This window comes from Daucus carota, chromosome 9 (assembly GCF_001625215.2).
Source record: "Daucus carota subsp. sativus chromosome 9, DH1 v3.0, whole genome shotgun sequence".
NCBI classification, from domain to species: Eukaryota; Viridiplantae; Streptophyta; class Magnoliopsida; order Apiales; family Apiaceae; genus Daucus; species Daucus carota.
The window spans coordinates 5,119,514-5,126,823 of NC_030389.2; the positions used below are offsets into that span (position 1 = coordinate 5,119,514).

At 33.5% G+C, this 7,310-nt stretch overlaps 1 pseudogene; it reads right to left on the reverse strand.

Moving 5' to 3' along the window:
* Positions 1-382: 382 nt before the first annotated feature.
* LOC108201906 (galactinol synthase 2-like) lies at positions 383-1,552 on the reverse strand (annotated as a pseudogene).
* Positions 1,553-7,310: the final 5,758 nt, after the last annotated feature.

Genomic DNA, 7,310 nt, shown 5'->3' on the forward strand with positions numbered 1-7,310 from the left:
CAAGCTCGGCTCGTTAACTAACGAGCCGAGCACGAGCTTGTTCGCGAACAAATACAAGCCGAGCCGAGTCGAGTCGAGTCGAGCCGAGCCAGAAAAAAATAAAGACAAACCGCTAGTTGACTCTTAAAATAGCTAACCAAATAATTTTAATTTTTTTGAAACTTTGTTTATCTCACTAAAATGTATATATGTTAACATCCATACGGTTGGATCGGTAAGAAATATTTTTTAAAAAATTGGAACACTAATTTAGGATTAAACACTAGTTAGCGGTACTAGTTACCTTCTACTTGACTGTTAAAATAGCAAACCATATAAAATTATTATTTTCCGAAATTTTGGTTACATCACTAAAATATATATATATAAATTATATGTTGAATTCTGAGTTCAATAACATATATAAATTATAAAAAAAACCCCAAAAATATTACATTTTTTCGAGCTTTAACGAGCCGAGCTCGAGCCGAGCGAGCTCGAGTCGAGCTCGAGCCGAGCTCGAGCCGAACATACTAAAAGCTCGGCTCGAGCTCGTTTACTTAATGAACAATTTTTTGTGTTCGAGCTCGAGCTCGTTAACTTAACGAGCCGAGCCGAACGAGCTCTTAACGAGCCGAGCTCGAGCTTGTTCGCGAACAGCTCGGTTCGTTAAACAGCCCTAGGTACCATAACCAACCCTGTCTTTCCTTAAAAAAACTAGAAAGACTAGCCTAATAAGAAAGATAATTAACACACAAACAATTAGAGACTATGCAGCAGGTGGAGTCGAAATGATCTTAACGATCCCGGACTTTGACAGTGCTGCCAGGAGCTCTGCTATGCCCTCGTGATCAACCTCAGCTGCAGCAACAATTGGAGCTGAAATAGTGGTTGGCTTGTAATCCAACGACTTGTCGTCGTAGATATCCCACCACATCTTGACTAGCTTCTTGATGTCCTTTCTGTCCATGTTCTCTTCTTCGATCCGGTGTACCTCCAGGGCTTAGAACCAGCAGCACAGTAATGCACAACTTTCACATTACTCATTTTTATGTTTTCGGGATGGCGCCATAACATGGCCAAAACCAAGTTATAGTCCGATGGAATTGGCTTATAACCATCCCTAAAGAACATGTTCAGAAAGTCCTGCACAAAATTAATATCAGCCAAAGTAAGTTTGCATACACCTCACATCAATTACACTATAATAACTTGAAATAAGTTAAGAACATGAAGTTACCTGCTCGGCAAAGGAAGTGGGAGGGGTGGTTTTGACAGAGGAGAGGAGATCATCGTAAATGGAGAGACTAGGCTCATAAACAAACATGCCAGCATTAAAATAGAGAGGGGGCTTGGGACCTAAGTTAGCAGGCCACTGGACTTTGTTGGGGCACTGCTGGCAATACCCAATCTTGTATTGTGGACTATCACTCCATGTCTTCTCGCAGAAACAGTCCTTCACCGCGTAGAAGTACGCTTTAGGCATGTCAAACAGATGGTCTATATTGCCGAACACTTGAATATCTCCATTCAAATATATCATCTTACTATACCCACATCAAGCCCTGCTCTTTCCCAGTCTCCCTTTTAAAACTGCACATTCAAAACACAAAAAATATGTTTAAATTAACTATACACGTTAATAGGCTAAAAAGTCACTCAACTCATGACCAACTTGTAGTTGAGTTACTATACTTAAAATACTTGTCTGGTTACTAAACTCAAAAAACTTGTCTTGTATTGACAAAAATAAAATGTAGAATTTAAGTATTGACTAATTACCTCCCATATGCGGAGTTTGGAATAGTTGATGACATAGTATGCCATGGCAAACTGAAGGGCCGTTTGGGTGAGTTTAAAATAAGTGCTTCTTGCTTAAAACAAATAAGAAGAGTAGAAGTTAGAAGCAAGTTAAGACTTACAGGTGATTAAAGTGTTTGGTAAATAAGTATTCCTGAAACAAAAACTAGCATTCCTAGCTTTTTATAAGTGCTTCTTGATTTTTTACACAAACGGTACGAAATAAGTGTTTCTAACTTATAAACCCAGAAGCCGGCTTTTAAGCCGTTGCCAAACAGCCCCCGAGTCTGCAGGTTTTCGGGAGAGTAGACGGGATCAATGTGGCGAATAATGCAGCCCTGAGACAGCAGCTTCTGGCGGTGATCCTCAGGTACATCAGGCAGAACAGCCACAACAAGAGGATAGGCATACTTGACCTTTCGAAGACCCTTGGCTAAACCGACAAGTGTATTGCAACCCACAAGTGTAAAACAAAAACTAATACTACTTTTGATAATTAAATAGATTACAAAGGAAAGTTTTAAATAAAAATAACAACTCATCAAATCTGCTAAAAAAAAAATCTCAAAATTACTCCACGCCTGCCATAATTTATTACTCTCCTACAATTTCTGAAACAAACCATGGCTAAATTCAGCTGCTGCAATATTCGATTGCCAGCTTTGTATTGTAATAAAATATCTGTTTTATTAAAACAAATTCAACTTAGGGAGGTATATCTGTTTTTTGAGATATATTACCTGCAAATGTAAATCTTTCTTAAAACCCGTCAAATGGAGTAAACGGATGATGATGTTTACCTGCCAGTGCGTAAACTACATGTCCCAACTGTACATAAGCTGCTGCGTACACATATGTACTTAGGGGACTGTACATAAGCTGCTGCGTACACATATGTACTTAGGGGAGGCATCTGGTACAAACTTATAAACTTACAAACTTTTTTTTTTCAACACATATATAACTTGATTTCAACATTTTTTTAAGATATTTTGTTGACATCGATTAAAATTGTGTTGGAGAAGTAGATAAACTAGTTTTTCAATATAAAAACTAAGTTAAACGTATTTAATAACCAATATTTATTTTTCCAGACCCTACCCAAACCCCAGAAGTATAGTTTAAGCATCTTTACAAATATATTCAACACAATGATAATTGATGTTGTACACCCAATGTTGAACCCCAGTTACGAATGTGTTGAATGCACGATTTTTCAGTGCGTTATTTTTAAAATTGTGATTTTTTTCAATGATTTTCAACATGGATATTTTCGATGATTAAGGATTAACAGGTTGGGAGAATAAAAAAAATTCCAAAAAAAGTTTGTAAGTTTGTAACTTAAAAAAGTTTTTATTTGATCCTATCCCTATGTACTTATATATATGATTTATCTATCAAGCAATTATGTCATACAATTTTCTATAATTGAACAATCTTAATCATAAAAGTTTGTTTGAATATTAAACAACTATTACATATCCATAAATTAGATAGCTGGCTAGGTTTTTCTTTCTCAGCGGCGTAGTATGTGCTCTCTTTTGCTGTAGTTGTTTTAGGTAGTTGTTTGGGAATCTTGTGGAATTCTATTTTGTATCAGTTTTTGGTCCCCCTTTTGGGTTCTTTGTAAGAAATTCTGAGACTTTATGATGTATATATTCAGCTTTTCACAAAAAAAAAAAGATAGCTGGCTAGGTTGCAACATTCTGCTCTAGCCTCACTCTCAGGTTGCATATCCAGTACTCCCTCCGTCACACCAGATTCTTTACGGTTTCTGTCACACCAGATTCTTTACGGTTTCTTTTTTTGGTTGTCCCGTCCAATTCTTTACATTTCAGAACCTACCAAAAATAGTCAATGAGTCCTACCACTTCCCAATTTTCCCTCCCTTTCACACTACTTTTACTAATTCCTTTTCACACTACTTTTACTCCACTATCTTCTTTTTATACATTAAAAATTATTGGGTCCCACCACTTCACCCACTTTCCTTTCTCTTTTCCAATACTTTATACATATTTTTTTAACCTACATGCTCAAACCAAACGTAATAAAATTGGCTGGGACGGAAGAAGTAATATTTAATTTCGCGTGCCTATCATAAATTTGTGGCAAACTTTTCCTGCAGTTTTTGTGCAGAATTGTGGCATATTTGAGCAGAATTTCATTGTTTATTGTTTCTTATTTCAGGAAAAACACCAAAATTTACATTCGTGATTGACAAAGTAAAGGCTCTGACCATTTTTATCTATGCGCACCATAAGACCTTTGCCTTGATGAGGAAGTATACTAATAAAAGAGATATTGTGAGGCCGGGAGTTACACGGTTTGCAAGTTCTTTTCTTACGATGCAAAGTATATTGGAGAAAAAAGAAAAGCTGAAATTTATGTTTCTCTCGGAGGAACGGGGTCAATGTAAATTCTCAACTAGTGCAGAAGTTGTGGCTTCTTATGCAACAATTGTTAATCAATCATTTTGGACTAATCTTGCAATGTGTTTTGAGTTGTTCAAACCTTTAGTAAAGGTTCTAAGACTTGTTGACGGAGATTGGCGTCCATCTATGGGTTTTGTATATGGTGAACTCAAAGATGTAAAGAAAGAAATTATTAAACTTTGTAAAGATACAAAAGAGATATACGAGCCTATTATCCAAATTATAGACTCGAGGGCCAAGGACCGACTTGATAGTCCTTTACACTTAACCGGCTACTTGTTAAATCCTTATTACTAACGAGGCACAAAAAGATCCGGCATGTATGACAGCTATTTTAACATGTATTGAAGCATTCTTTTCGGAGAATTTTCATGTCCAGCACCTGGTTTCTAATATTGAGTTGCTGAAATATAAAGGAATGGAGGGAATGTTTGGAAAAAAATTAGCAAAAATGGGTAGAATGACCAATAATGATACTTTTGATGTTGGTAAGTAAATATTTATTTGTTTCTAAATTTCTGAATATCTATCTTATCTAATCTTTCACTAATGCTTTCATTTCTCCTATTTTAGTTGGATGGTGGTCAAATTACGGTGCTGAAACTCCAAATTTGCAAATCATGGCCATGAAGATACTTTCTTTAACTTCAAGTTCTTCGGGATGTAAAAGAAATTGGAGTACATTTGAGGGAGTAAGTTGGTTAAATGATTTAATGGAACTAATTTATTATATTAGTATCTTATAATTATAACTTACAAGGATTAATTTATTTCGCTCTTATATAAATTTTACAGATTCATACCAAAAAGAGGAATAGATTAGATGCTGCAAGAATGAGCCATCTAGTATATGTGCAATTTAATTCAAAACTTTTCAACAAGAAAAAGAAAATGAAAGAAAAATATGATGTATTGATAGCTAATGATGAAGAAGGGGGTGATGATGAAGAAGAGCTTTCCCAGGATTCTAACATCACAAGTGAGGATATTGGTGAAGTAACTAGAAGGAATGTTCGAGAACTTGATGATGAAGCTAATGACAATGAAAATCTCACATTTGATTTTGAGGATTATGATCAACAGGGATGGTGAAAAATTGTTGTGTCTCCTGATTGTAATTATAACTTGAACATATGTGATATGTGTTTCGTCAAGTACACATTTGACTTTGTGAACAAAGATATTATGGCTTGTAGGTTTTATTATAACATGGGAATATATTTGGTTAAGAAAAATTAATATTATATATTTATTTATCTATTTATTTATAATCCGATTAATGACCCGCTTTAAAAACCGCTTAAGCACCCGTGTTAACGCTTAAGCGCTAGAGGTCATCCCACCGCCTAGCTCCGACTTGCGCTTTTCATAACACTGATCAGGTACAATCAAACATTTATTTTTGGATCAATACGCAAGAAGTTGTGTATAGTAAACACCACAGCATTAACAAGGAAATGAAAATGTATTCCCTCAGTTCTTATCCGTATACATTTACGAGGACGCGACATATATATTAATATTAATATTTTTGTAATAAAATATATATATTTATAATTTGTTTTAAGATTTTATTTTTTTAAATACAAATTTTAATATCTAAATTTTTGTTCACAAAAATAAATTATAAATTTAAACTTGATGTAAATATTAAAATGCGTGCTGAGTACCGAAAACAATAAATATAGTATATAATTGAGTAACATGGAAGGAATAACAGCTATATGACAAATATAACAATTCTCTGCATAGACTTCACCTTATTATCATAGAATAATAGCTATCTTATAAGCATAGCAAATTAGCAATTCTCTGCATGGACTCCACGATATTTTCTATTTTTCATCTGCATGGAATGAAAAGTGAGAGAAGAAAACATTCGCTCCAAGAAAGGGGAAGAAATCTGCTCCTCCAATGTTTAACCTCTTTAAAGCGAAAAAGAAAGAGATGCCTTAACACGTGAATAACAAAAAGAAGAGCAAATTAAAATAATATTTATTAAATAATATATGGTCAAGTTCGGAATTTAGTGATGCTAATATTATATATTGTTCATGGTTATCAGGTATACGTTACCGATTTAATTAAAAAATTGTTGTAATTGTAATATTTAAAAATTTATTATAACTTAAATACATATCTAAAATCTTAATTATATTACAAATTGATTTAAATTACAAATAATAAAATAATTAATACTAAAAATAACTCATGCATATAAACTAATATTCTTATAAACGGGCTTCACTTTAGGAACTTTGTTTCCTAATAATATTTATCTTGGCTAAATAAAAGATAACAAGATTGCGATGCATTAATTATTTTGAAATTATTATATATTATATATATACCCTAAAACATCAAAGAATGATTATGAATATCCTTTTTCTGGTTCTTTAATTCAACTTGTTAGCCTCCGAATATTGTAGAAGAGGTTAAATGTCATAATCGAAATTAACATAATTTTATTGCGTGGAATATAGATCTATAGATCATCAAAATTAGGTACATGGTTCTAGGAATATATTTGATCGATTAAAGCCAAAGTAGTGCTACACATTTAATCGGGCAGATTAGCCGTCGATGGTGTCTATTCCAATAATAAATAATATAGAGATGGTACGTACAATGTTGAGTTCTAGTGGCAAGAAGCCGTGTCCTTCTTTCACTCTTATAAAAGCTTCAGTAATATTTTTGGAGACAAAAATACCTAGTTTTTTGAAATAAAAAATAATGTTTATATATCTTGGCCAAATAAAAAATAACAAGATTGTAATGCATGCATTAATTATTTTAAAATTATAAACAATATTTCCTCATGTTTAAACGAGTAAAACATACTCTTAACTTTTCTCATGCATTGTAGTGATCCAGAAAACAAGTAAGGATAATGCATTCAAAGACAATAGGATATGTTTGACACGGGAAGAAACGTGGATATATCATCCGCAATTGTTAGCTAAATCAATTAGTAATTACTTATTATTACCTTTTCTTGAGAAATTATACTTACTGCAAATGTAAAACTGGATGCTGACGTGACACACATCAGACTTGTATATATGTAGAGCTCAGCTGTATAGTTTTGTAATGTTC